The 7,627-nt window shown below is 39.5% G+C and overlaps 1 pseudogene; it reads left to right on the plus strand.

The window, feature by feature from the left end:
• The window catches only part of LOC107731597 (1-phosphatidylinositol 4,5-bisphosphate phosphodiesterase beta-4-like), a 72,026-nt pseudogene that overhangs the window by 52,986 nt on the left and 11,413 nt on the right, over positions 1-7,627 (plus strand).

A 7,627-nucleotide genomic window follows, 5' to 3' on the forward strand; every position in this document is an offset into this window, starting at 1 on the left:
CACTGCTGGAGAAACAGAAGCAGCTGAAGTGGCATTTAGATGCATTTACAGACCATTTAATGAAGCTGAAATGTAGCATGAATGCATTAACACTGCAAAATTACAACAGCATAAATAATGCTGTGAGCTTGGTGTTTTACATCAGGTTTTTTTTATTTACAAATATGAAAAGTTGTAAAAAATGCACAAAAAAAAGTTACTTTTAAATTTGAAAGTAACCACCAGTAGGTGGCAGCAAGTGAATGTCTTAATGAGTGAGTCACTGAGGCATTCAAACGATTCGTTCAGACGGCTGATTCATTCAAGAATGAAGCAAGCGCCAATTTTATGATAAAATATATAGAATAAAAGTGTTTTTACGCTCTTTAATTTGTACTGAGATAATTCGGCAGTAGTGGCATATGAATCAATGATATTTTCCTCTTTAATATTTGCAGCAAGAAATAAACATGAATATTTGAATGCATGAAAAAAAAATCCGAACAATTTAATACAAACGAAAGTCTCATGAAATCGATCAATTAGAGTTTCAAAAAATGTCAATAAGCCTACGCTTTATTGCTGTTTTTTGTGTTAAATGTGAAGAATGACAGGTTGGATGCCACAGACTTTTTTTTTTTGGCGGCGTTTAGGTGTAATTTAACTTAGAAAAATTTAGTACCCCTTTGTTAGTTTTTATATTACAAAATACTATTTTGTTATATAATGTCTTTGTTGAATAATGAGAGAACTTGTGAGTTTAAACTTAAGGACGTTTTATTAATTTGTCCAGTATTTATAGTTTCATTGTTTTGGCTAAATCGTGGCCAGGTTTTATTTATTCGTTTCTTGGGAAAGAAATAATACAATGTGCTCACAAGGAAGGAATTAATAAAAAAAAAAAGTTAAACGATTTCTTAATTGGGGCATGTCATGTGCAGGAGAAGTCTACTGTAGTTCTCTGTCCTGTTAAATAAGGACAGATAACAAAGTACGTCCGTGACATGTAGAAATTATAACGTTTATTGTAGGAATTATTAAATGTACATTTCAAACATTTGTATTTGTGACAAATATTAAGTAATGTGACACTGACATTAGCATATCCACATTAAATATGCTTCCACTTTTACTTCTCCAATACAAAGTAAACTATCTTTTATTTTATTTTATGGTAATGTAACATATCTTTCAATAATATAAATAATACTGCACACCTGTTAAATGTGTAAATTTAAAATACAGTGTATTGTGTAACAGACAGTCCCTCCAGGATTCTGTGATCGCTGAATTAATCGCAAAATCAAGCAAACGCTGCAATTTTCGCAAGAGCTCGCAAATTTTCATAATTGCCGCAGTCCCGTGACGTCATCGCAACACGCATTCAGTCAAAGAAAGGTTCCAAAAATGGCATGAACAGCCTTGCGTTCTCATCATGACCGATTTACAAGAGCTACATGGGACAAACGAACCGAAAGCGGAACGAATCCGCGCTACTCGTTTATCTGCTCGGTTTATCTGATCTCGATCACACGACACCGTTATACACAGCGCTGGGAGAAACAGTGAAGAAAGCAGTCCAATTCAGCGTAGAATTCTGTTAAAGCTACAGATATCAGAACAAACGCCACTGATGTGGAAACCAGGAAAAACATTGTTCAACAAACACACATCACCACCATTCACCACGGATTTAACAGTAAAACTACAGGAACAACTAATGTTTTCGAGTGCCTGACAACTTTTCCCAGCACTTCAAAGCTTTAGTATTACCGAATTTGAAAGTTATTTTTAATGTGATGACATTATTTGTTCATCCTTCATAGGTTGCCCCCATTTATAAAACTAAAAGTTTCATAATGTATAAAGCAAAGACTTATTTAAAAATAAAAAAGACATTAAATTACCTCTAGTAGATGGCTGCAGAGAAGTACTTATTAGCCATTTCCACTCCCTAATATAAATTTTTTGTATTTATTAAATTATATTTAGACATTATGAATGACAGTAATAAAAGTAAATTTTTTCTGCATCTCAACTACCCAGACAGCACAAGTACATCTGTAAGACGTCTGCTAAAGATCTGGGAAACATCTGCTGTGTAACGTCTGATAAACGTCTCAGAATGCATTCTAATAAAGGTCTATTTGACATCTGACAGGAGACGTCTTAGAGACGTATTGCAGATGAGCAAACACTCTCAAAAATACATCTTGCGTATGTAAATGCAGACATCAAATAGACAATCAAATGCAATACTTGAGGCAATGTTCTCAAACGCGTTCACATTCTAACTTTTCAAAGTCTGTGGTTAAAGCGCCACCTAGCTGTAAAAGGCTGCAAATACATATTTTTAATGTTGCCGCTGCGGCAACAAGTATTATTCTGGACGAGTACCATCTGTACATGTAATTATGCATAATTAGTTGTTATAATAATAGTAAGTACATGTAACGTGTAACAAGGGCACCTTAAAATAAAGTGTTACCAAAGCATACTACCGTAACCGTAGTAGAGGCTACACGGATGTGACCATTGCGCTCGCGTCTTTTGCAGCGTCTCGCTCTTAAGTGGTGTGTTTAAAGAATTTAAACTTTTACATGCAGCGCCGTTCATCAATGTCAGTTCCAAAACAGTGGACCAATCAGAAGACCCCGGAGGCGGGGCAAGCGTTGCAAGCTTTTGTTTACAGTAGCAGGTTGGCATGGAAACTTTTGTATTTGACGGCAGCATGGCGGAGTAGGCAAAAAAAGCATTCCTGAGCGCTGCGTCTCGCGGTCTTAGACACAAAGATGTGTTCTGTGTGAATGGCCAGAAAGAACCTAGAGTAAATACTTAAACATATAGAGTGACAGGACAAGATCACGGAGATAGTGCTCTTTCTCTTAATTTGTTTACAGGAGATGCAAGTTATTATTTTCTACTTTTCACATGACAATATTTCAAATGTATTTTGTTTGCAAGAGATGCTGGTCATTTTCTACTTTTGACATGGCAATATTCATTTATTTTGTTTGCAAAAAAATGAAAGATAAGAAATGCACTCTTTCATTAGAAAATAAATATCCCACCTTTACTAGTCGAGTAGCTATATTTACAGTACAAACCTTTAATGAACTATGAGGGCAAAAAAATAAATAAATAAAATAATCGTTCAATAATCGTAATAGAGGTGAAGTGTTCAATTAATCGAGGTTTTGATTTTAGGTCGTATCGGCCAGCCCTAGTTCAACTCTGAGATGATGCTTCATGAATCAGTGTGTTGATTTACTGCTCACTGCTGTGTGTTTGTGTTGTCCGGTGGGGGTTTCACTAAGGTCCTGTACAGTGGTGGAGGGTTTAATGTGGTGAGCGGCGTGTGTCGTATCACATCATGCCTCTGTGTTTGCCCTGCTTCAATCCTGAAGCTGCGGTCAGACTGACTTGATCATGTGATCTCTGGTCTGTGGTCAGCTGATTCTGCCGGATCTGGCCGTGCTGCGCATCGCTGTGTACGACGACAACAACAAGCTGATCGGTCAGAGGATCCTGCCGCTGGACGGACTGCAGGCCGGTTACCGACACATCTCGCTGCGCAATGAGGGGAACAAGCCGCTGTCGCTGCCCACCGTCTTCTGCAACATCGTCCTGAAGACATACGTGCCAGACGGCTTCGGCGGTGAGCACACACACACTCACTCACTCACTCACTCACTCACTCACTCACTCACTCACACACGCACGTGTTCATGTAGATCACACCTGTGGCTGCGCTGACAGTAGCCTGGTTTCCATCCAACGTTGCGAATTTAACTTATGAGCAAAATCTCAGTTGTATTTTTGTCTCATGGCGGCTGATATCAGTGTGATTGTGTGTTTCTGTCATGTTTTCCAGCCATCGTTGATGCTCTTTCTGATCCAAAGAAGTTCCTCACCATCGCAGAGAAACGTGCCGACCAGATGCGAGCTCTCGGGATTGAAACGGTGCGGTTAGTGTTGAGTCTCTGAAGTGTGTGTGTGAGTGTGTTTGTGTGTGTGTGTGTGTGTGTGTATGTGTGCGCGTTTTTGTGACATATGAGAACACTAATTTGTATAATGACGTGGGTATGACAGGTATTACAAGGAGAAGGTGACTTATGAGGACATTACCCCTTGTCCCCATTTTTCAAAATGCTTATAAATCATACAGAGTGAGTTTTTTTGAGAAAGTAAAAATGCACAAAGTTTCCTGTAAGGGGTAGGTTTAGGTGTAGGGTGATAGCACATACGGTTTGTACAGTATAAAAACCATTACGCCTATGGAATGTCCCCACAATTCACAAAAACAAACCTGTGTGTCTGTGTGTGTGTGTGAGTGTGAGTGTGTGCGCATGCGAGTGTGTGTGTATGTATGTATGTGTGTGTGTGTGTGTGTGTGTGTCCTGATGTGTGTTTGTTTTGGCGGTGCAGAGTGACATCGCAGACGTTCCCAACGAAAACTGCAAGAGCGATAAGAAGGGAAAAGTGAGTCAGGTGAAGACTAACGTGACGCCGCAGAGCAGCTCCGAGGTGAACGCCACACAGAACAACATCAGCGAGAACAAACGAGGTGAGACGCACACACACACTCTCACACACACACATACACACACACACGCACACACATGCACGTACACACACACTCTCTCTCTCTCACACACACACACGCACACATGCATGTACACACACACTCACACACACACACACACACATGATCACAATATAACACAAAGCTAAAGAGACTATATTTGGATATTTAAAATTAGTTCATGAAGGTTATGAATAATTCAGCAAGTATGACAATACAATTTGCATCATTGAAGTTGTTTGTTTCTTCTGTTTCCAGATAATTCTGCCATTGTGAATCAGGTGAACATTGAAGATTTGAAGCAGATGAAGGTAAAACATTCATATACACAGTATTGGATTAGTTTGTTTAGGATTCACTGATTCGTTTTGATTTCTGCATTTCACTCTTTGTAGTTTCGCTGGTTGTAAAGTGTCTTTTTTGAAAGAATAAACCTCATAAATCCCACAAATCTCTTTTCTCTAGACCTTCATTAAACTGATGAAGAAGCAGCAGAAGGAACTGAACACACTAAAGAAACGACACGCTAAGGTCAGTGACACTGTCAGACCATCATTAGAACGCTGTTTCTTTCTGGAAGGATTCCTGTCCGCCGATGAAATGATGAACGCGTCTTCTGCTCGCAGGAACACAACGCCATGCAGAAATCACACTGCACGCAGGTGGACAAAATAGTGGCTCAGCATGACAAGGAGAAGTTCACGCTGGAGAAGCTGCTGGAGAAGGCCATCAAGAAGAGAGGGTGAGTGAAGCATGATGGGAAACATCATCTCAGTCAATCAGTCCTGATGTTATTGTTCTCTGTTTTAGTGAAAACAACTGCTCCGAGTTAAAGAAGGAGACTGCCATAAAGGTTGAGATGCTCACGACAGACCATAAAGAAAAGGTACGGAAGAAAATCCCATCATGCTTTGTGTCTTATAACTTTCTCGCCCACATACGAGACATACGACATAATCACATGCTCTGTTCTGACTGGCTTTAGCACGTTTGCAGGAATCAGTATAAGAATAAGCTTCAGTAGGTTTGTTTACATGCACTAATTTTCATAAATAATTCCGAACTGATTTCAGTTTTTGAAAGTTCTGTTTATATGAAGCCTAAACTTTACAGTCTGATTCACATGTTAGTTTTCAAGTGCATTACCTGAATTCTGAACAAAACTTGAGCGCATGCAAAACCACTGTGAAAATGTCACTGGAGCTCCTGCCAATGTAATTGTTTTAAATGGCATCTAACAGAAAAAAAATGACTTTTGATTGATCAGATTTAATTGGCAGTTAATCAAATCCTAAATGTTCTAGATATTTCTAGTTATGCATCAGTCTAGATCCTGTGCTTTAGATCTTTCTGAAGACACTTGAAGTCATGATTGACCGCTGATGTACTTATGTAAACCCCAGCCGTCTGTGTTTGAATGGTTTTTATTCACAATAGAGTTTGTCAGCAAGCGTGTCTGTTTTGCTGGTGTTCCTTCCTCTCAGGTGAAGGACATGGTGGCGCAGCACACTAAAGAGTGGTCAGAGATGATCAACTGTCACAGCACAGAGGAACAGGAAATGAAGGACGCCCATGTGACGCAGCAGTGTGAGCTCCTCAGGAAGCTGCTTGCCAGCGTTCAGGAGCAGCAGACACTGCAGCTCAAGCTCATCCACGAGCGGTGAGAGACACGACCGACACACGTGTGTTCACTGTACGCTAAACTACCATCACTACCATGACTATCATCACTGTCATCACTACCGTTACTATCGTCACTACCGTCACTATCATAACTGTCGTCACTACCGTTACTATTGCCACAACCATCACTATCATCACTACCATCACTGTCATCACTACCATCACTATCGTCACTACTGTCACTATCATCACTGTCATCACCATCGTCACTGTTATCACTGTCATCACTATCGTCACTATTGCCACTACCATCACTGTCATCACTACCATTACTGTCATCACTATCGTCACTACCATTACTATCATCACTGTCATCACTATCATCACTGTCATCACTATCGTCACTGTTATCACTACAATCACTATCATCACTATTATCACTGTCATCACTGTCATCACTACCATCACTGTCATCACTATCATCACTACCATCACTATCGTCACTGTTATCACTGTCATCACTATCGTCACTACCATCACTACCATCACTATCATCACTGTTATCACTATCGTCACTGTTATCACTGTCATCACTATCACTACCATCACTGTCATCACTATCGTCACTGTTATCACTATCATCACAATCACTACCATCACTATCATCCCTGTCATCACTATCGTCACTGATATGACTATCATCACTGTCATCACTATAGTCACTGTTATCACTGTCATCACTGTTGTCACTATCACCACAACCATCACTATCATCACTACCATCACTATCATCACTACCCTCACAATCATCATTATAATCACTACCATCACTATCATCATTATAAACGCTACCATCACTACCATCATTATAATCGCTACCATCACTATCATCATTACATCACTAATGTCACTGTCATCACTATCTCACTATCGTCACTGCCGTCAGTATCATCACTATCCTCATTACCATATGTTTTCTAGGTATACTCAGCTCTAAAATATTTTATCCACATTGCACACATATTTTCGAAGTGAATTAGCAAAAATTGGTCCTGAAGCAAATTGAAAATCTGTGAATGGAATCGACCTGTTTGTATTGTTTGTTCATGACGAGAGCAGTGAGTGTAGTGTGTACTACGGTTGAGCGTAGTATGCTAATATGTGCTGAATCTGATTAACACACGACACTCATGAAGTTATCACTGTCATCACTATCGTCACTATTGCCACTACCATCACTATCATCACTACCATTACTGTCATCACTATCGTCACTGTCATCTCTATCACCACTACCATTATTATCATCACTGTCATCACTATCATCACTGTCATCACTATCGTCACTGTTATCACTACAATCACTATCAAGTCAAGTCAAGTCACCTTTATTTATATAGCGCTTTTAACAATACAGATTGTGTCAAAGCAACTGAACAG

Source organism: Sinocyclocheilus rhinocerous, unplaced genomic scaffold (genome assembly GCF_001515625.1).
Source record: "Sinocyclocheilus rhinocerous isolate Xijiao unplaced genomic scaffold, SAMN03320098_v1.1 scaffold5236, whole genome shotgun sequence".
Lineage (NCBI taxonomy): Eukaryota > Metazoa > Chordata > Actinopteri > Cypriniformes > Cyprinidae > Sinocyclocheilus > Sinocyclocheilus rhinocerous.